Genomic DNA, 23,615 nt, shown 5'->3' with positions numbered 1-23,615 from the left:
AGCCTATAGTTCTTGCACATTTAAAGTAAGTTAGCTAGTGAATTTGTTGTTTGTGTTCTTCACCTGTTAGCTAAGTTTCACGTTGCTTGATTGTAATGAAGCATCAAAAGAGTTGTCTCCGTCCGTGTTTTAACAGACCCACCTGGGGGGGGCGAAGTTGGAAACCAGCATCAGATTACAGTCCTAATCTAGTCCTCACTAACAAGTTTCAAATAATTTCACTGGAGTTACGGTTATTATTTTTCGCATCATCAATACCGAATTCAATCTAATTGGATGGGAAACTGTACGTTGCATGCATTGACATATATATTAATGGACCAATATACCCCGTTGCTCTGGACGGAGACCAGTGAAGACTATTAGAAGCACTTTTCCGGTGATCTCTTCCTTTACTGCGCAGCCTCCAACTGACAGAGACAACGTAAATGTGACGTGAGCAACGTGTCTGAAAGTTGTAAGTGTTCTGGTAGCTGTGCCGAGAGAAATCTCAATCATTCCCAATCTTACAGAGACGGAGAGCGTAGGTATATGTAAGGAGATAACATAAGCACAGGCTAATTATTGCTAACTAACATGCTAGTTAACATTTGTAATTAAACCTAAACAGCTAATGTAAGTCGAAACTGCCTGTGAGCTTCTCCTGTACTATACGGTAATTCCTCTACTGTGCGACAGTAAGTCACTTAGTTATGACACAATCGTTAGCGTATTTTTACAAAAGCGTCTGCTACGGAGCCATAACGTGAGGTACAAGGTAATGGAGCCTTTTATACATTGTCGTGTTTCTTTAGAATTAAACAACGGACAAATAGAGTCTTTAAACGCTTCAGATGTAAAGTTATTCGCAGTCAAGTGACGTAAAAACAAAATGGCGGTCAGTGGAATGCTAACAAGAGGTGATCCCTTTGTAGCAACAAAATGGCGCCATCGGAGGTTCGCGTTCTGAAGCGAAGCTTACCCCCTTGGTTGCATGTAACCAAAGTCCTTTTAGGCAAGTCATGCCACTCGGCCGCCATCTTGGCAACGCCTCCGGGCAGCTATTTCGGACTAACAAGACCAGGCTCCTATCTAAATGAATGGGCAGAGAGTCAGAACTGCACTTTCACTGGTCATCGGGTGTATGTGTATAGAAACAGCAGTAGAATATGATAAAAATCGCTGAAAAAGTTTGATGACTTAGCCTCAAAATAAGGTTTAAAACGCCTTTTTCCCCACAGGTTATACTGTTACTACGCATGCGCAAGGGTTCACGACACCAACTTCATTTACGTCTCTATCCAGAATGCCGGTGTTGTCATTGTGTCCGCCTGGCTCTTGCAGTTGGTGAAAAGCAACTGCGCTACCTGCGTCTCAGAACCGTGTTGTGCTCCGGTGCCTTGGCGTTGTTATCATCCGTAATGTGGATTCCATCTGATCTTGCACACACCCGTCTGACGCCGCCTTCACACTGGCAGTTGAGTAGTAGCGGACGTCGTACTACACCGTTGAAAAGCTTTGGAAGCGATTTACAAAAATGGCAGAACAACTAGAAGGACTGATAAGTGCCTGAATGTCCGATTCTCTCTGACCTCTCTTATACAGCTATAAATAGAAAGGCTGCTGCGTGGAGTAAAGTTGCCCAGGACGTTGACATGTCAGGTCGGTTAAATGTGATATAGCGGTATAATGTCAATAGTTAGACGTCTGTTGCTAGCTAACCAATTAGCATTAGCAGGTTTGTCTATCAGTACCATGGCAACGCTAACTTCCGTCGGATAGGAACCGTCCGTAGCTTTTTGCAAGAGTTCAATTTTTTTTAACTCATCCGGAAGACCAACTGACACGGTTTTTTTTTCGCACCGCACTCGTTCGGACCCATTTGCATGCGGTCTGCGAATCTCCAGAGGAAATTAATGACTTCCGGCCGTTTCGAAGCCGTATCGGAGCTGATTTCAACTGCCAGTGTGAAGGCTGCGTGAGACGCCACAACCATAGACAGTATATAATGGACCAATATATAATATAATGGATCCCGTTGCTCTGGACGGAGACCAGTGAAGGCTATTAGAAGCTCTTTTCCGGTGATCTCTTCCTTTACTGCGCAGCCTCCAACTGACAGAGACAACGTAAATGTGACGTGAGCAACGTGTCTGAAAGTTGTAAGTGTTCTGGTAGCTGTGCCAAGAGAAATCTCAATCATTCCCAATCTTACAGAGACGGAGAGCGTAGGTATATGTAAGGAGATAACATAAGCACAGGCTAATTACTGATCACTAACATGCTAGTTAACATTCGTAATTAAACCTAAACAGCTAATGTAAGTCGAAACTGCCTGCGAGCTTCTCCTGTACTGTACAGTAATTCCTCTACTGTGTGACAGTAAGTCTCGTGGTTATGACACAATCGTTAGCGTATTTTTCCAAAAGCGTCTGCTACGGAGCCATAACGTGAGGTACAAGGTAATGGAGCCTTTTATACATTGTCGTGTTTCTTTAGAATTAAACAACGGACAAATAGTCTTTAAACGCTTCAGATGTAAAGTTATTCACAGTCAAGTGACGTAAAAACAAAATGGCGGTCAGTGGAATGCTAACAAGAGGTGATACCTTTGTAGCAACAAAATGGCGCCATCGGAGGTTCGCGTTCTGAAGCGAAGCTTACCCCCTTGGCCACAACTCGCTGTCGCAAAACCTTAACTGTCGCATGCGTCAGTGGAACCAGAGGATAGGCTTAAATGTTTCCCGGCTTGACTGTTAAAAAGCAGATGATTGGCTTTCCAGCGGGAGGAGCGGGACATGTGCATACAACCGCCATCTTTGCCGTTACGGATTTTCCTTAGATAGTTGTATTGAGGATTGAGGAAGTGGCATGTCTCTTCTAAATAGTCTCTGATGTAACGCACCACTAGCCTACAAGACGACTCGACAGACTCGCGGCATTCTGCATTCATTTGCGATTTGAAAATGAAGAAAACAGAGATTAGGCAGACAAGCAGCAAGACATTCCCAATCATCCCATCTGGCCTTATCTGAGAGAGATGTTTGAGATAGGCTAGGAGGCATCAAGTATGACTCCTGGCCAATGTGCTGTAACTCTAAAAGTATGGGGAACTTCTTAATTAATCTATGCTTAGTAATTCATATTGTATCCTTTATTTTCTTTCTATATCTGTGCACACACACATACATGTAGATTCCTTCGAATGTTAAGGGGAAGATTAAAAAGAGAAACTGGATCTGTGAATTATCACAGAATCACAACTGAATTCATATCTTGCTACTCAGTCAGAATCTTATTAAGCTGGAGTCCCAGTCTCTGTCACAATAATCACATATGTGATGTTTTAAGCCTATTGGCAGACATCCATTTAAAATGTAGACAATGGCATATAAAGAGCCTGGTTTTTATGTCCACTGAAGTTTCTCATCTTGCACTCTAGTAACGTGTGTGGTCCAGGTAGCTTTGCATAAAAAGTGGTTGTCATTCGCAAGGCTACTTTTACTTTTATACTTTAAGTACATTTCAAAGCCTGTACTTTGTTACTTTTACTTAAGTAAATAAGTTAAATCAGTACTTCTACTTTTACCAGAGTATTTTTTAACACAAGTATCTGTACTTCTACTTGAGTACGGGAAGTGAGTACTTTTGCCATCTCTGCCTGGCACCAATCCCAATCAGCACACCTGCAACTCATCCTGCTCATCATCAGCCTTCAAATACCAGTCTGACTTTCCTCTCCCTGCTGGATTGTTGCTTACCACTAGCATGCTTATTCATCAGCCTTCAAGATTTATATCAAGTCTAATTTCTCGTTAACTGTCTGCTTCGTTCCTTGATGTTACTAACTGGAAGATCTCTGTTCTCAGAAATAACCCACCTTCAGAATCCTCTGCTGCCAATAGCCACGCCGCGCACTGGAACATCAAGTCTGCAGCCGCACTGAGGAACGCAGCCAAGCACCACATCAGCCAGCCCAGCCATCTTCGGATCCAGCCCCCCTTCTGCCAGCCCGCACTCACAGCTTCGATAAAATAAGATATTTTACCACCTACTCCAGTCTGCGCCTGAGTTCTGTTCCCCGAACCTGACACTTCGTCAGCCTCTCCTGTTGAAGGGTCAAAGCCAGAAAATATCAGATTAGCTTAATTAGTTAGTTCCCTATTTTATTGACTTGTACAATTATATTTTTTTATAAACCATTACCTTTCTCATTGTTTGCAGATGGTACAGATGTGATTTCCGACTCTCCTCCTGTGTTGTCATCATTCTTCTCCGAGTGTTCACCTTCACCAGGTTCATTCACTGGATCACACTAAGAAAACAGATCATTTCATTTAACCTTTAGTTCACCTGGTTAGAGCATCTGAGATTAAGAATGTCTTCATTAGTAAGTGAGACAAGAAAACAGCAACAAGATAAATGTACAACACTCAAATCAATATCACACAGTGATGCACCAATTCAGTAAAAGACTACAAAAAATAAAAACAAGGTCAAATTATTTGCACAGTTTCAATCTTTGTCTGTGAAGAAGTGTTAATTCAGGTGTAAGACTTCAAATCTGATCTGACTAAGCTCAGAAAATAGAGTTAGTTTTAGAAAACAGATGCTGCTCTATAATGATGATCACTAATGAAGGTGAAACAATCTCATCTTTACCTTGATTTCAGCTGAATTCTCCTCCAACTCCTCTACTGCAGAGTTACATGAGAAAAACATATTGCACAACATCAAAATAAAAAACAAGATTGGATTAGCTAACATCCTGTGTTCTTTATATTTTATACATTTCAGTGTTGGATTAAAAAAGAATTATGGAGGGAATTTTTCCAGGGTTAGAAGGGACACAATATCACCACAATATAACATTTAGGCCAGAATGAAACATTGAAGTTTTATAGTTCTGTTTTTTCTTTACTTTTTTTTTTTATTTCTTAAAACACTGTGTACACTCAAAGCTATAGGTGTTTTTCACACAAAAAGTTAATGCATTTCTTGTTGCTTTTGAACAAAAGTACAATTGTATCCTCGAATGATCCAGTGATGCTCTGCGTTAGCCTCTGGGATCAATGTGGACTATGTACAAATATACTGTAAGTGATAGACTTGGTCAGACTGAGAGGTGGACACAAATAAACAGACAAAGTGAGGACAGATACATTATAATGACAGAGACATGTAGGTGAGGGCTGTAACATGCAAGAAGATGTCGTTATGTATTGTAAAGGCAAATATTTGATGGTGTGACCAGATTTAAAAATAAAAAACTTTTCAGAGCGAGTCACACTCTTCTGACGGCTCTGCATACAGTGGCTTTACTAATATGATCCGCATCACCAATGTTGTAAGAAAATTTCCGTTTGCAAAAAAACATAATGCCACACAAACAAATAATGTGCTGGGATGTAGAGCATGTCCACGATGGGTGAGGTTAGTGATACGAGGACAGTGTTGCCCTTCGGGTCACCGGGACCCGTTCCAGAAAGCAGGTTTAGTGAAAACTCTGAGTTGGTTAACCCTGAGATGAGGGAAACTCTGGGTTTTCTGTTTCAGAAAGAGAGGTAACTTCACCTCAGAGTCCGTTACTACGGTAACTGAGCCTGTGAACCTAACCTGGTCGGGAGCAGGTTTTCTTCAAGAAACTCATTTCCTCATTCATTCATTCAGTCTGTATCAGGCACATTTTAATGCAGTTTGGTATCTGCATGAATAATAAAACGTATTGGTTTATATTAGGCAGACTATAAAATGTTTTTTTCTCAAAGATGTCATGTCCTTTTGTCGACGATCCCATTGATGAAAAAGCTGTATTAATTCACAGAGAGTTTACGTCGTTATTGAGTCCCGACTATAGATGTATTTTCATTTCCACAAAACCGATTTGAGAGTTTTCTTTTATCACAGTCCATCAGATATGTAGATACCTTATCCGTCCTCATATCACTAACATCAGCCATCGTGGACAGGCTTTAACATCCCAGCAGATTCTTTGTGTCGCATTACGTTTTTTGTAAACGGCAGTTTTCTTTATTAGTGTGTATGGATCATACTGTAGCCTAATAGTAAAGCCACTGTATGCAGAGCCGTCAGAAAAGTGTGACTCGCTCTGAAACGTTTTTTAAACGTGTTCCCTGGACACCAACCAGTGAGAGCCATTAAAAAGAAATAAATGATTATACATTATAGTTCTGTTAATGATCATGGTGCTGCAGCCTCAGAATGGGAATAGTATAGTTTACTTTTTCGCACACAGGATTGCACCTAAATGAAATTATAGGTGTAATACAATTCCAGTTTTCACCAGTAGCCTAATATTATAAGTTAACTGTGATTAAATATGAAATTAATACACTATTAATGCGTACGCATTGACTCGAGCAGCAATTTTCTCCCACACGAATTCTCTCTCTTTTGCAGCAGCAGCCGCTGTCTTGCTTTTTTAACAAAATGCATGTTCAAACTCACTGTTTGTGCGCATGAGTATTTCAGCCGACCAGTTTGTTTGTGGTTGTTACCATGGTGAATCGTAGAATCATGGCTCCATTCATACTGCCTTTTTATAGTGGTTGTGCATGCGCGTAACCTTGAGTGAACCTACTCCGAGTTGACTGAACCAACTCAAATCAGCTGTTCTGGAACTGAAAACTCAGAGTTTCCCATCTCAGGGTAAATCAACTCAGACATCAGGGTTAGACTCAGAGTTTGTTAAACCTCCTTCCTGGAACGGACCCCAGGCCAATACAAAACGGGGACCTGAAGGACAAGGGATAAGGTTATGTAGGCTACATAACTGATAGACTCGCACTGCTTGCTCTTGGGGGAATTACTAGAATTGTTGGGGCTTTGTAAATTATAGAGTGTGGTCTAGACCTACTCTATCTGTAAAGTGTCTCGAGGTAACTCGTGTTATGAATAACATTGAATGGAATTTAATTGAATGTCACAGCCCCGCCTGCTGTGACTTCCGCACAGTGACAGTCTGGTATGTGTGTGAATGTGTTTTGGTTTGAGTTTTTATTTGATTAGGACAATGCACATTAATCAACATTTCTGTAAATGCGCCAGTGTTAGCCAGTTGGCTAATTTTCAACTGTAGTCCTAATTACCTAGCATGCATGTCTTTCTTCATTTTGTTATGCCTGCCGTGTGTTTTGTGTGTATTGGTTTTTAGTCTGTCTGTCTCTGTTTCTGTTTCCGCCTGTATGTTCCACAGTGTGTGTGGAACATGCAACTGGAAGATTTCTTTTCTAAGAAATAACCCACCTTCAGAATCCTCTGCTGCCAATAGCCACACCACGCACTGGAACATCAAGTCTGCAGCCGCACTGAGGAACGCAGCCAAGCACCACATCAGCCAGCCCAGCCAGCCCAGCCATCTTCGGATCCAGCCCCCCTTCTGCCACCCAGCACCAACCGCTTCAATAACATAAGATATTTGTCCACCTACTCCAGTCTGCGCCTGAGTTCTGTTCCCCGAACCTGACACTTCATCATCCTCTCCTGTTGAAGGGTCAAAGCCAGAAAATACCAGATTAGCTTAATTAGTTAGTTCTCTATTTTATTGACTTGGAATTGAAATATGTTACTGTTAAAATCAATGTAACTGTACAATGATATTTTTCATTAAACTATTACCTTTCTCATTGTTTGCAGATGATAAAGATGTGATTTCAGACTCTCCTCCTGTGTTGTCATCATTCTTCTCTGAGTGTTCACCTTCACCAGGTTCATTCACTGGATCACACTAAGAAAACAGATCATTTCATTTAACCTTTAGTTCACCTGGTTAGAGCATCTGAGATTAAGAATGTCTTCATTAGTAAGTGAGCCAAGAAAACAGCAACAAGATGAATGTACAACACTCAAATCAATATCACACAGTGATGCACCAATTCAGTAAAAGACTACAAAACATAAAAACAAGGTCAAATTAGTCTGTGAAGAAGTGTTTATTCAGGTGTAAGACTTCAAATCTGATCTGACTAACCTCAGAAACTAGAGTTAGTTTTAGAAAACAGATGCTGCTCTATAATGATGATCACTAATGAAGGTGAAACAATCTCATCTTTACCTTGATTTCAGCTGAATTCTCCTCCAACTTCTCTACTGCAGAGTTACATGAGAAACAGATAGAACAGGATTATGATTAGTTTTTAAATATCACTGGATCTGCTAACCATCACTATATTTGCAACTTCTGTGTTAAATTCTTTTTTTTCTTTTTGTCTGCAGGTGATTTTATCAGGGTTGAAATGGCTAGAAAAATTACTGAAGTCTTACAGTTTTTCTCAGTTGCTTTTGCAAATCTTGATTCTCAAATGTAGTTTGGGGGTGCAACTTCTCAGCCGTTAAAACACATTTCCTCCACAGGGTTCAAGTTTATGTTTTGCTGTACCTTTGATGTATGTTTTTGTTCTTTTGATGCATTATGATTATGGATGCACGTATTCCAGGTTATGTAATGTTCTTATGAAATAATAGAGCACAGGAAGAATATCTTCTGTTTAAGACAGACAGAAGTTAATTGGGATCTTAATAAACAAACAAACAGGGGGCGATACTGAGCTTTATGTAGGTACCACAGTCACTGGACATGGACCAGGCAGTTGTTAGAGACTATAACATCCAGAGAGAAATATCTGACTCTATAGCTGCTAAATACTCCACTATGTTGACCAGCTAGTCTCTAACTGTGTCTGCTGTTTAGTGCTGAGCAGGTACTGTACAGGGGCTCTTAGAACTTGTTATCAGAAAACAGTTGCCTAAACAGTTAAACTAGACTAAAACCAGAAACACTGAGGAATCCATTGTTTCTTCTTTGTGGTCCAGCTGCCCTTTATTTTTTTCTGCTCTTCTTTTTTAATCACACATCACTCCACTGTAGCAGTGGTGACCATTTTCAGAAACCATGATGTCTATTTTTTGTTTTGTAGACCAAGCATGTTAATGAAAGAGATGTGCAGACCACACCAGCCTGGTCTCACTGAATTCCGTGAAACTGCCACGGATTTTGAGTTAAGGGTCCGTGCCCATTTTACGGAATTCTGTGAGATCAGGTTGACCACACATATACAGTTTGGTTGAAAACTGTTCCACATTAGATTGTCCGTTATGGTGAAGTAAGAAGTTATTTGATCCTATCTCAATGGAATTTGTATCACCAATTAACAAAAGTGTGAGTTTAGGTATCACTAAAACAAAACAAACCGAATAAGATCACTATGTTACACTGCAGTAATCACTGAAACAGCATTGCAAAAGTTATAGTTTGCAGAAATGGAATGACGAAGTAAAAGGTTAAACTTATTCTCACATTCACATGATTAGTTAAATGATTATTAAAATGATTCAATTCCTCACAGTATTTAAAACTCAACTGGAATATAACTTATACAATCAATGTGATTATTAATCAACTGTACAATCAGTTGTTTTAAATATACCTTTCTCATTGGCTGCAGATGGTACAGATTTGGTTTCAGACTCTCCTCCTCCTCCAGCTGCTGTGTTGTCATCGTTGTCTTCCTCCATCTTATCTCTTCATCTTTACAAAGTCATACTGTATGATAAAGCCATTGATACAATACAACAATAAAATATCACAGCAAATGCACATTCTTGATCAGCAAGGCCTAAGGTGGCATTACAAATGCGTGCATGATTTTCTTTGTATTTTGTCCTAAATAATTGTCAGGGATGCAGGCTTGGACCCAAATGCAGGAAGACGAGGAGAGTGCAGCAGTAAGAAATAATAGTATTTTAATGTAAACTCAAAGAGACTTACAAAGGAAAGCAGAGCAGGTGAGCAAAACCATAAACGAGAAATCCAGGAACACGGAGAAACAGCTAAATCACAGGAATAGAACTACAAGGACAAATGACAACAATACACCAGCAACAGACACAGAAAACACAGGGACTAAATACACAGGGTAATGATTAAACGAGAGACAGCTGACACAAGGAGAGGGAAACCGGTGAAACACATTGGGCAATCACAAGGGTGGGAAAACTGAAAACAGGATGTAAACTAGACAAGGGAGACAAGACAGACTTCAAAATAAAACAGGAAATGGGATAACCAACAGAAACATAAAACCAACAACAAAGAAACGTGACACAAGGACAGGCGAACAGGCAAAAGACATCAGACCATAACAAAGGCGGGAAAACCAAAAGACAGGATGTAACCAAACAAGAAACACCAAGGAGAACAGAAAACCCCGAAATGAAACAGGAACACACAAAAAACTACATAAGAGCAGGGCAGGCGTGACAATAATAACCATTAAACATATTGTGAGGACATTTTGGCCGGTCCTCACTACTTCAAAGAAATACTTATAAGGTTATGACTTGCCTTAAAGTTACTGTTAGAATTAGGTTTAGGATATGGTTATGTTAAAGGTTGGGGTTAGACATTTAGCTGGGATGGTTAAACCTACATTGAGTTGTTTCTTAGAAAAAAACACTTTGTTCTTTAACAAATAATGTATGTGCTCATTCATGTGTAATTACTTCCACCAACTAATCAAAGTATTCTCGTAGAATCTGCCATTCAGAATCATTCAGAATACATAGGAGCCACTCACTCGAATGACAGCAGCCATGTTGTGCCTCCAACTTTAAAATACATTAACCAAAGAGGGACATACCTCAATCTTTAAAATACATTAACCAAAGAGGGACATACCTCCATCTTTAAAATACATTAACCAAAGAGGGACATACCTCAATCTTTAAAATACATTAACCAAAGAGGGACATACCTCAATCTTTAAAATACATTAACCAAAGAGGGACATACCTCAATCTTTAAAATACATTAACCAAAGAGGGACATACCTCCATCTTTAAAATACATTAACCAAAGAGGGACATACCTCCATCTTTAAAATACATTAGCCAAAGAGGGACATACCTCCATCTTTAAAATACATTAGCCAAAGAGGGACATGCCTCCATCTTTAAAATACATTAGCCAAAGAGGGACATACCTCCATCTTTAAAATACATTAGCCAAAGAGGGACATACCTCCACATTTTGCCCTCTTAGATCTACTGGCACCGTGACAAATGCCAGAGAAATTCTTACACATTGTAGCTTTAGCTTAGGAAGAGAAGCTACAGAATCATATTTTCACTGAGGGTCCTCACAATTATACAAAGACAACCGTTTGTGTAGGTGTGTGTTTCTGTGTGTGTGAGTGTATGTATATATATCTTGAACTAAATCCTATGCCTTTGGGTTGCAGGCCAGCTGGGATTAGGTTATTGTTAGTGCCATGTCACTAGGACCTGGAGGCTGGAACCTGGTGGGCCACTAATGCACTTCTCTACCCTCTGTTCTATACCAACCGCCCAAGTTGCCCACCTAGTTTTTCTACCAGCCCACCCTAATATAGCAGGCTAGAACCGGCCCTGTTTACTCTTATCTCTGTCTCGTAGTAGAACATTACAGTGAGTGAACATGTGTTTTACAGAACTGTGAATGAATCCAAAGTTATCCAGCACACTGGACAGATTTATTATATTTATTTTTAGCCAAAAATGTGTTTGAAACAGGTTCAGCCATTCGCCCTCCGTGGCTTATTTAGATATATTAAGTCACTACAGATATGACTACATTATTTTTTACCATGTGTGCAAATATAAATACTGTGGGGGATGAGGATGCGTGCGTGTGTGTTTATGTGTGTAGTTTGCTGTGTGTGGTGTATTTGGAAAGCTGCAGTGGAATTTTAAAAGCTGCAGTAATGATTTTGTAAACCCCGGCTTGTTGGTTGATATTTGAAATGTGATCGGTAGGCTAATCAGAGTTTTATGGTGCTGTTGTGTATCGACAACTTTAGTGCATAAAAACACCAATCTCTCTCCCTTTTGTTCGCTTGCTTAGTAAACCGCTGCAGACGTGGGTGTGTATTTGCACGTGTGTGTAGGATGTGTGTAAAGGGAAACTTTCAATTTCAGAGCACCCTCACTGTAATGTCAAGCAACCCCTAACACCTGCAAAAGAAAATTGTTGTGTTACAGTAACCCATAGTAACCGCAGACAGGCTTGCGCGCGCCAATGTGACGTCAAAATGACAGATCTGGCTGGCGCGCCAGGATTTTGACTCCGCGAGCAGAGGGCGTGCACCACTCTATTTATTTCAGCGGCACGCAACAAAGCAGAAACAGGAGGCCTGAACGTGTTCGCCGACAACTGGATGCTAGGACTCTCAGAGTGACTGCAAGTCTCTCTTGTAAACTTACTGGGTTAAGATGAGTTCTTTTATGGTGAATGAAAGGCTTGATCCGACAAAGTAGGTCATCGAATCAAATCAAAGCATTGACGGCAATGCTGCTGCCAGTTTGGCCGTTTACCTTTTACTTCTTCTTCTAGTCCGCAGAAATAGCAAAGTCGGTAACCTTTCCTCATTAGCGCCACCGCTGTTCAGGAGAAGATTGCAACTAGTGTTGCGACCACCACGTGCGAGTAGCTTAAGGTGATTGTCAGTACCCGATCCGTTCCACCGGCACGATCTGTTCTGCGCATGTGCAAGATGACACGTATGCCATGACGTAGGCACAGATGACAATGCTGCGTTCATGCCACCACCACTTCGGAATAACGGCACCGCTTCCATCTGCACAAGCCGTTCTGCGCATGCTCAAGATGTTAGTTTAGCTAACGGTTAATTTGGCTAACCGCTAGCTGATTGTAGCGGTCTGCCGTTAGCCTCCACAGTTAAGCTAACGTTAAGCTAACGTTAGCTAACAGCTAATTCGGCTAACCGCTAGCTGAGACAGCATGTAAACTTTAAAAGACCCTCAAAATAAAACTTGAAAATAAACGTAAACATATATAACAGCAGTTAGGTCAGTTCTACTTTACTTGTGCTCATTTAAAATACAATCACTCAATACTTGTCTTTATTGTTAAGTTCTTTGTTATTACTGTAAAGTCTTAATTTAGCTGTGGTGCCTGTTATTCCCATAGACAGTATATAAGGTTATTCCGAGGTGGAATGAACGCAGTATTATCATCTGCGCCTACGTCATGGCATACGTGTCATCTTGCACATGCGCAGAACGGATCGTGCCGGTGGAACGGATCGGGTACTGACAGTGATTATATAGTGGACGCAGCCGAGCTGGCGCGTACAAATGTGACGTCATGAAATCGCCGTGACTACCTTCGCGTGGTGCTCGCGTAGTTGCAGTCTTCTCCTGAACAGCGGTGGCGCTAATGAGCAAAGGCTACCGACGTTGCTCTTTCTACAGAATAGAAGAAGAAGAAAAAGGTAAATAATGGCAGAACTGGCAGCAGCATAGAGAGCCGAAGTCCCGCCCCTTCCGGTGGACCTCATGGGACCTTAAGTCAGAAAAAATATGAACGGTAGTGAACGGGGAGAGGCAAATCATTTTTTGATCCCGTTTGAATTGAGCCATGGATTACAAATATGATGTTCGTCAATTTAAAAGATAATTTTTCAACCGAAGAAAGTCTCAGTTAGCCGTAGGTTTGTCGTAGTACCACTTAGTTTAGTCTGAAACCGCTCAGTGGACTACATCTCCCGTTTCACACAATCTACGTCACCTAGCTTGATGCTTGGCTTACTCGCTAGCTAGCTAGCTTAGCTCCGTTCCACAACACATGTAACGTTATTTTAACTGCTGGGTTTTATCCAGTCATGTGTTCTCAGCAGAGAAGCAAAAGAACGAGCAAGATCCTCTGCTCATTAGAGTAACGTTACATCCGCGGTACGATACACACAGACATCGTAGCTTCAGAGAGACGTCATCCATGAAGTTTGTAGTCTTTCTAATTACATATTTTCACAGTCTTATACTTCAACAGTTTAACAATAAATAGAGACTTTCTTCGGTTGAAAAATAATGTTTTAAATTGACGAACATCATATTTGTAATCCATGGCTCAATTCAAACTGGATCAAAAAATAATTATTATCTCTCCATTGACCCTCGTTCATATTTTTTCGAAAGATAGGTCCCATGGACCGGAAGTAGAAGGGCGGGACTTCGGCTCTCTATTGCCGTCAATGCTTCGATTTGATTCAGTGAGGTACTTCGTCGGATCAAGCCTTTCATTCACCATAAAAGAACTTATCTTAACCCAGTAAGTTTACCAGAGATACTTGCAGTCACTCTGAGAGTCCTGACATCCAGTTGTCGGCGAAGTCATTCAGACCTCCTGTTTCCGCTTTGTTGCGCGCCGCTGAAAAAAAAAAGATGTGCACGACGTCGGCTCGCGCGCCATAAATCGGATGCGCGGCCGGATATTACATAATTTTGACGTCACATTGTCGCGCGCCACGTTGGATGAGACAACTGTAAAAACACCTTTACGGCGATCCCATGACATCACATTTGCGCACGCCAGGTTGGGAACGGCCAGTGTACTGAACGTTTAAAGTTCCTGTGTCTCGCTTCTCAACAACGCAACAAAACAAAAAAGTGACGTGGCAGCAGAGAGTGAGCAGTGGTCAGCTGGAAAAACTGACACAGAGAGAGGCCACAAGAAGATGGGGAAGCCCGTCTACAAACCAATCAGTTACAACTGTCAGGAGACGCAGCTCACCTATGTGATGACAACAGCAGGGGCGGTGTTCATTAGGGCGATATGGGCGACGCACTGCCAAACGGGAAAAGGAAGGGATTTTTTTTCTAATCAATTATATCACGGCAACAGTCGTTATCAGTGTTCTAATCTAGACGTCTGATCTGCCACTAAATGTCCAATCAGGCTAAAGTCGTGCTTCAAATGGCCCCGCCCCTTTTGGGGCGATTTCAGTCAGGTTGAAAAATCGCCCCAGAAGTCTCTCATAGACTCTAATGTAAAATCTTTTTTTTTCAAATATCAGAGCTTTCAATACAATGAATGGACAAAATGTCTATGGATTCCGGGAGGGCTTGCACTTACGCGCTTTTGTCATACATAACATAACCATGAACGTAACTAAGAAAAGAGCTGGTGGCAGCGTCAATCAATTCACGTACTATTGTCAAGATGGCTAGCGTTCAGTGCAACTCGATTGTCTCTTTGAAAGAAGTTCCTTTTTCTCGGCGAACAAATCAAGATAAATTGGCAACAAAACAATTAGGACCTCCAAAACCAAATTTAATAATTCAACAGGTTTCTACTAAAGGGGGAAAGTCCTACACTTGAGGATTTTCCAAAAATTGGTACGAACGAAAAAACTGGCTAGCAGGCTGCGATGTAGCTAATGCAGTCTTCTGCTACCCCTGCTTACTCTTTCACCCTGAAGGCTGCACGGCAGACAGCACCGCTTGGACTGCGACTGGTGTAACGGACATGCACCATCTTTCAGAAAAGATTAAGAAACATGAGTTGTCAAAGACCCATATGGATAGCTGTTTGAGGTTGTCTGCTTTGGGGAGAGTGAACATTGCCACTCAACTGGATGAGGGATACAGGCTAGCTGTCCGCCGCCACAACGATGAGGTTAGCAAGAACCGCCACATCCTCAGCCGGCTAATCCAGTGTATGAAGTTTTGCCGAGTGTTTGAGTTAGCTTTGCGAGGCAAAGATGAAACTGAGGGCTCCACCAACCGTGGTATTTTTCTTGGACTTGTCAACTTTGTGGCACAGTTAGATGAGGTGTTTGATGAAATGCTAAAGTTTTCAAGGGCACATCAAAGACCATTCAAAACGAGCTACTGGAGTGTATGCTAGCGGTCATGAGGGAACATATTGGCCCAATCCCAAAGTGAGCCCTGAGGACTAAGGACTAAGGACTCACAGACTTAAGTGATCTCAGGTACTAAGTGAGTGAGTGTGTGAGGCCACATGGGCTCAGATAGGTATAAATGGGATTGGGACGGCGCTTCACGAGATCACATGTTACCTTGGCGACGTTTAATAACAAAGATGTTGCTAACACTTGCCGGTTTGGGAATTGTCCTTTTAAGTTTGTTGCTTTTCACACGGCCGAGGCCCAGGAGACGGCTGCCTGAATCCAAACTCTTGGTTTACGAGCAGGACAACAGGTTGGTCCGTTCCGTGGTCGCGTGTCGTGCTGTTGTTTACCTTCGTAATTCCTATTTCCTATCGTCTCCGCGGTAAACGTCACAACGCTTTGAACTGTGGGTAATTCCCTTTGGTGAAGTCTGCATCGATGCAGACTTACGGAAAGGGCTCGGTAAGTGTGTACTCAAACCCTCACGCCCTTTGAAATTCCACATTGGGACAACCCTAAGCTCTGACGAATTTTGCGAGAACGCGCACCAAAGTCCGTGAGTCTGTGAGTCCGGACATTGGGATTGGGCTATTGTGGAGGAGGTGAAGTTGGCAAACTTTGTAGCTATCCAAGCTGAGGAGACCACGGACGTTTCTACACAGACACAGCAGGTGCTTGTGCTGAGGTACATAGATAGCAACCACAAAGTGTAGGAGCGCTTTTTTGAGTTCCTTCCCATCTCGGAATCAACCTCAGTCTCAATTGCCAGTAGGGCTGCAACGATTTCTCGAATAACTCGAATAATTCGATTACAATAAATGCTCGAAGCAAATTCTTTGCCTCGAAGCTTCGTAAAATCAATGTAATTAAGGTTGTACGGCTCACTGTGTTTCCGCACGGAGGATTATTACTAGCGCACAAGAGGTGTGTGCGCTTCTGCGGACACAACACAAGCACGGACAGTATATAAACACAAGACGGCCCCGATTACAAATGAAAGAAGACGAAAATAGCGAGGGTCTAAGAGGAGAGACAGGCGAGAGAAAATCACAGAAAGTTTGGGATCATTTTAAGCTGCAAACACGCTGCTACATCACCTCTGTAACAAACCTCCAGTGTACTCATCCGTTCCACGGAGCCAACCCGACACAAGGTAGCTAACGTCTGCTGCTCTCGTCCACCGTTCTGTTTACACAACTAGCCTACAGCATGCTACTTTGCTAACAGCCATGTTTTACCAACAAGCTAAAATGAAAGCTGTCGGTTTGTAGTCTAACTGTTTATTAGTTTGCTTCTAAATGTTTGGAAATTTAGCCGCTGCCAGAGACAAACCGGCTCCTCCCCCCAGCATGGCTACTTAATATGCACGTGAATGACGTTATCATGCATTCTTTATTCTTTCTCCTCACCGTAGAGATATATCTACGCTCCTCACCGTGTATTAGGCTTCTGAAAATGTGTCCCCCAGAACAGTGTAGTTGAGTAGCCCTGCTGTAAATCCTCTGGTCAGTGAACAGCTCTTTTGCATATCCAGTGCAAAGAGCAAGAGGCAAGAAGGGGAATGGGGTGAAAAATATTAACATTTGGGCCACCAAAAATGTACTATTGTAATGTTTTTGTTTTTTTAAGGGTCTTGGAATTTGGCAATCATTTTTTTTGTGCTTTTTCTAAAAAAGGAAACCTGTCTTTTGTATATATACACAAGCTACAGGTTTCCTTTTTTTAGTAAACGGCAATAATAAATATTTACTATTGCTGCTTACTAAGTATTTCTTACTAAGTGTTTCTTATCCGATTACTCGATTAATCGATGGAATAATCGGTAGAATATTCGATTACTAAAATAATCGATAGCTGCAGCCCTAATTGCCAGTGTGCTTTTGGAGAGACTGAACTGTCTTTTTGCCGACGACGAGAAAGTCAAACTCATTGCGCAAGATTACGATGGAGCCAGTGTGATGAGGGGAGAGAAGGCTGGTGTGCAGCAAAAGGTGCGTGAGCATTTCAATAATGCCCATTACGTGCATTGCTATGCGCATCAGCTGAAATTGATCATGAAGCATGCTACTTCGCGCATCAAAAAAGTGAACATTTTCTTTTCCGATCTGAGCGGGATTGCAACTTTTTTTTCCCGGTCACCCAAACGCACCAGCATTCTTTACCAGACTGTTGCACGAAGACTGCCCAGAGCTTCATCCACACGGTGGAACTTCAACAGCAGAGTTCTAAACACTGTCTACGAGAATCGAGACAACCTCATAGAATGTTTTGATGCCATCAGGACGGGTTCATTGGGTTCATTTGACAGCCCACCGTGAGAGAGGCATCTGGCTTTTTCACAAAATAATGCCCCACGTCGACATTCTGTACCAGAAGCTCCAGAAGAACGACATCCAAGCTGTCTTCATCAAACGTGCCCTCAACAGCTTCACAATTTGAAAACGTATGCATGAAAGGAGACTGCATTTGTGTTTGAAATTACATTATTATCATTATATATGGCCATTGGTGTAATCTAGCTTACTTACTACAGTGGTGCTCATAAGCTGGCCATTCCCCACTGGTGACGGTCCGTCTGCGGCTGCAGGACCTGGAGCTCACCGCTAGTGTTTCAGTTTGACTGTTAAAAAGTGTTAAGATAATTAAAAGGTATTTATTTAGAAGCAGGCTGGTTGGTTAGTTAGCTAACGCTAGCTTGCTATTCCACCAGGCTTCCATGCTACATAAATAAGCCGGACAGAGTTGTCCCTCATCTGGTGATAGAAACCCTGCTTTCCCCGTCCTGTTGGCTCAGAGCTCCACAGCCACAGTCCACAGGTACAAATTAGTTTTGCACCAAATGTATCGCAACAAGTGTTGCAAAAGTCGAGGCGCAGATTTGCCACTTTGTGATGCGAGAGAGCAACATATGTGAAGTTGCAGTGACAGATTTGAGAGGTTGTAATCACTGAGTTGTGGTTGTGATGGAAAATGAACTTTAGTAAAAAAAAAAGTACACGAGTAAATGTTGCATTACACGTTTGCAGCTGTCATTGTGTTCATGCAAATATCAATCTACACATTTGTGAATATTTTTTCTGCGACTTCACATTCAGAATACAGGTGTGTGAATATTTTCTACAAGTGCAAATTTCAATTTACAAGTTCAGATTTTTTTTACAAACTCTCGTGTTTTTTTTCTTTTTGTGACTTCAAATTCAGATCACATGTGTGTGAATATTTTTTACAAGTGCAAATTTTAGTTTTACAAGTGCACATTTTAATTTTACAAGTGCAAATTTTAACATAAAAGTTCAGATTTTTTGTTCTGCAAGTTCTCACATTGTATTCTACAAGCTCTCACGTTTTGCACCATATTTACCTTCATAAACGACCGCTACTGTTGCGACTGCGCCTTCACTGACCAGCCGTGATACAAACAATATGTGTGTGCACGTTCATAGCGGAACATGATTTGTCATTAAGGTGACCACTGTGTAAAAGCTATCTGAAGCCCAAACTGCCTTGACAAAGCGGTCTGTTTGGAATAAGCATGGCAGGTATTTATGTCTCAGAGTTTAGAAGTCTAGCTATATGAAAAGATAAACATGCAACGTTTTTAATAAATGTAAATAAAGCAGCTAATATCAACATGGACAAAATCATGAATGTACTAATTCGCTTTTTTGATGATGACCTGGCCAAGGTAGTAAAGTTTAGTTTTCACAATGATTCATTGTAGGATTATGATATTATTGCAATATGTAAATCCACATTGGCTCTTTATTTAACATATGGTTGGAAGAAGTAAAATTGATCCAAAACCTTTTAGTTTTTAAAAATTATGACTTTTATTATTGTGTAATGTCAGAAGGACTTTAACTGTTTTGCCAGTCAAATTAACTTTAATGAGTGCATATTGAAATATTATACTGTTGGTTGGCAAAAAATGCATCAGATTGATGCTTTAAAATATGGAATATTTAAAATTTTCTTCCAGGGGAGCATGCCCCCGGACCCCCCTAGAGGGGTAATATCCTTCTCACCTTTTTCACCCTTGACCCATTTTCATGCCTGATGTTTAAATTCTAGAAGAATTGATTTGATATTTATCAGTTCATTACTGCCATTCAATATGTGTTTTCCTTTATCTTTACAAATGTATCTTTTTAGTAGAATAGAGTATGTTGGTGAATGTTTTGCAGTGCAGTTAATATTGACATATTTTTGATCAAACCATTTGTCAGTTTTCCAATATGTCTCCCCCCCAATGTTAAACTCATTCCTACGCCCCTGCCCCTCACAATATCCAACAGCCTAGTGTCAAAGGGGGACTCATTCAAGTTTCTGGGCTCCATCATTTCCCAGGACCTGAAGTAGGAGTCCAACATCCTTAAAAAGGCTCAGCAAAGGATGTACTTCCTACGGCAACTGTGGAAGCATGGCCTAACACAAGAGCTATATTCTACACTTCTGCCATCCTCCCCTCTGGCAGATGCTACAGATCCCTGCACACAAAAACAACCAGACACAAGAACAGCTTCTTTCCCTCTGCCATCACTCTCCTGAACTGCTGATAAGTGGGGTCATCCCCACTTTGGCCATTCACCTACACATTACATACTTTATCATTCCAATATGCAACTTGCACACTACATTTGCACTATTAGTTTGCACTCTACATTTATACAATAAATTGTGTTAATGTGCCTATATGTATGTTGTCTCTAACGTTAGGGGAACGTACGTTCTCTAAAGGTTTCAATGGTAGGGAGAACGTTTGATATAACTAAAAACTAACATTCCCTAAACGTCAGGAAAACTTTCCATGGAAACCAAAAACTAACAGGTACAGCTGAACCCTGCAAACCGAGATCCCGTTTGAAGGTGACGTGCTTGATTTTGACTGAACGTCCCAATTTGAGTAACTTCTGATTGGGTCAGTCAGCCCATCACGGGACCAGGCCGGCCGTTGCCGTCAGGCATATTTATTTATTTATTTATTATTATTATTATTATTATTATTATTATTATTATTATAATAACCATAGAGAGAGTGCAAGCAATAAAAAACCGTCCTATGCGCTGTCCGACTGTAAAGACAATTTATTTGTAGCCTCAAAAAAAAAAAATCTGACCAAATTTAAAAAAAAATTGTCCTGCAATTCTGGCAAACGTGCGGTGCTATCTTCATGCTGGTCTTTGGTGTTTTTTGCCCCCAACGTCTCCTCCCAGGCAGCACGGCAATGGTTATCATGCTTCTTCTCTATATTTACATTCTTTCTCTCTCTCTCTCTCTCTCTCTCTCTTCCTTTTCCAATTCAATCGGTTGACTGAGGCCGTTCACTCTTTCACTTAAACCAATCATATTTTGCCACAACTTCTGTGAGCCAATCATCTTGTTGCTGTCAAACTGTCTTTCTCATCCCCCGTCCACCTCTAGTATTCATCACAACCAGAACCCATGAGGTGCTCTTAACCGCTTCATTAACACCACCATTGTCCAGACTCCATCTTGAGATATTAATGTACAACTCAGGATATCCCCTTAAATCAATGATGTAACAATGGGATCTAATCACAAAGACTCCTCTCATATTGTTTCACCTTTCCTGTTGTGCAATATCAAACTAATTCATTTAATTCCTTTTTAAACTGTTTTATGTTAAGTCTCTCCTGATCCAACTGAAGTTGCTTGAAAAGGTTGATGCCTGTTATAAAAACTGTACATGCTCAGATTTAAGTCTACACACAAAATCAATAATTGTTTAAACTCACCTTTTATTATGTCTCATTAGCTCTGCCTGGTCTGTGTAGATGTGGCTGCCTAGTCAGAAAGCCTTCCTGACCCCACACGTTACATATACAGAGAGAGAGAGATCAGAGACTTGTTTATATTCTCGGTCTGCCCCTCACAAACCCCTCCCAAAGGCAAATGTCCAAACTGAAAGTAGGACCACTCTAACTCATGATTTACCAGAAACCATGTGACTTCAAGGAAAACGGGGTATAGGTTTTTTGGGCTGAGGGTGTTTCTGAAATTAAACCAAATCAGTAACAAAAAAAGTAAAAGAGAAAGGAAGAGAGCTCTTTTCCCCAAAAACCTTGTGGTTTAAAGGAAAACAATGAGTTTACATTGACATGAATAACGCCTTTATGAGGCTTACACCGATTATGATCATATTGGGGGTATGTTAATATCTTAATCTTCTATAGAGCAACAATAGAGTCAACTCTTCGGTATGGTATTACCAGCTGGTTTGGAAATTTGACAGTCAAAACCAAAACTCAGATTTTCAATCTGGTCAAGATGGCAGGCAAAATTATGGGAACACCTGCACCCCTCACCCCGCAGGAGCTTTTTGATCAGGCAACAATCAGGAAGGCTAAGATCATTCTATCGGATAACTCTCACGTGTTGTTTTCAGAGCTATTGAACTCAGGAAAGAGGTACAGGGTTCCTCTGTGCAAATATAACAGGTATAAGCACTCATTTGTTCCTCTCTCAGTTAAGCTCATTAATGAGCAGTGATGAACGTATGACCATGAATTTATTAATGTACAGTACAGGCCAAAAGTTTGGACACACCTTCTCATTCAATGTGTTTCTTTATTTTCATGACTATTTACATTGTAGATTCTCACTGAAGGCATCAAAACTATGAATGAACACATATGGAATTATGTACTTAACAAAAAAGTGTGAAATAACTGAAAACATGTCTTATATTTTAGATTCTTCTAAGTAGCCACCCTTTGCTTTTTTTATTAATAAGGGAAAAACTTCCACTAATTAACCCTGACAAGGCACACCTGTGAAGGTAAAACCATTTCAGGTGACTACCTCATGAAGCTCATTGAGAGAACACCAAGGGTTTGCAGAGTTATCAAAAAAAGCAAAGGGTGGCTACTTTGAATAATCTAAAATATAATTTCAGTTATTTCACACTTTTTTGTTAAGTAAATAATTCCATATGTGTTCATTCATAGTTTTGATGCCTTCAGTGAGAATCTACAATGTAAATAGTCATGAAAATAAAGAAACACATTGAATGAGAAGGTGTGTCCAAACTTTTGGCCTGTACTGTATATCTGTGACTGAATGTACAGTATGTATGTATGTATGTATGGATATGAATGAAGGAATGAATGTATATTTACAATGGATTGTAAGGATATTTATGAATGGATAAATTAATGTTTTATTTTTAGGACTGAATGCATGGATGCACAGAATGGTATGGTATGGTAGAACGGTAGAATGTAGGAAGGATGGCTTTTTTTGCACAAGTAGCCTATAGAAAATGGTAATTTGCTATTTGCACAGGTCTTTGAGTAGCCTAGATGTTCAATGTACATTTGTCTTCTAACTGTTTTAACCCTGTGCTTGTTGTGTGCCTCTGTTGTAACCTTTGCACTTATTTCTCTCACTGTCCAAAACGAATTTCTCCATGGGGAGACTAATAAAGATACTTTGACTTTGATGTTGGTCCTCCTGCGGAATTGTGCTACTTTTGAAGTGTTGCCGCGGGTTGAGATTTTGGTCCACTGTTTGGGTGGACCAGACCTATTTTGGATGCAAATTACTTAAATAATATCTATCAATAAAAATCCACATTTTAATGTTAAAGGTATAGTGGAGGATTTTCTTTTTCCGGGTGGATCTTCAAGACTATTGGTCCTCCTAGTTGTCAATCATTCTGGTGATATGTTTACGTAAGGCCGTCGTACGTGCATGTCCCTAGCTTTCAGGTGTATATGTGTGGTGAGCTTGAGCTACGGTTTCAGCCATTAATTGAAGCATTGAAGCTTTTGGGAGAATATTTCACACGCTGGCGTGCGTTAAAAGCACAGGTTGGGCTTCCCACTGATGCCTCAGTCGTGAAGTTTCTACTCCACAGGTAAAGTTTGTCATGCTATTTGGAGAAATCCATTTAAAATCACTGCTAG

The 23,615-nt window shown here is 40.9% G+C and overlaps 1 pseudogene; it reads right to left on the bottom strand.

The window, feature by feature from the left end:
- Positions 1 to 21,538, bottom strand: part of LOC120575077 — a 30,910-nt pseudogene extending 9,372 nt beyond the window's left edge.
- Between the last annotated feature and the right edge of the window lie 2,077 nt (positions 21,539 to 23,615).

This window comes from Perca fluviatilis, chromosome 15 (genome assembly GCF_010015445.1).
Source record: "Perca fluviatilis chromosome 15, GENO_Pfluv_1.0, whole genome shotgun sequence".
NCBI classification, from domain to species: domain Eukaryota; kingdom Metazoa; phylum Chordata; class Actinopteri; order Perciformes; family Percidae; genus Perca; species Perca fluviatilis.
This window is presented reverse-complemented; position numbering and strand designations above follow the sequence as displayed.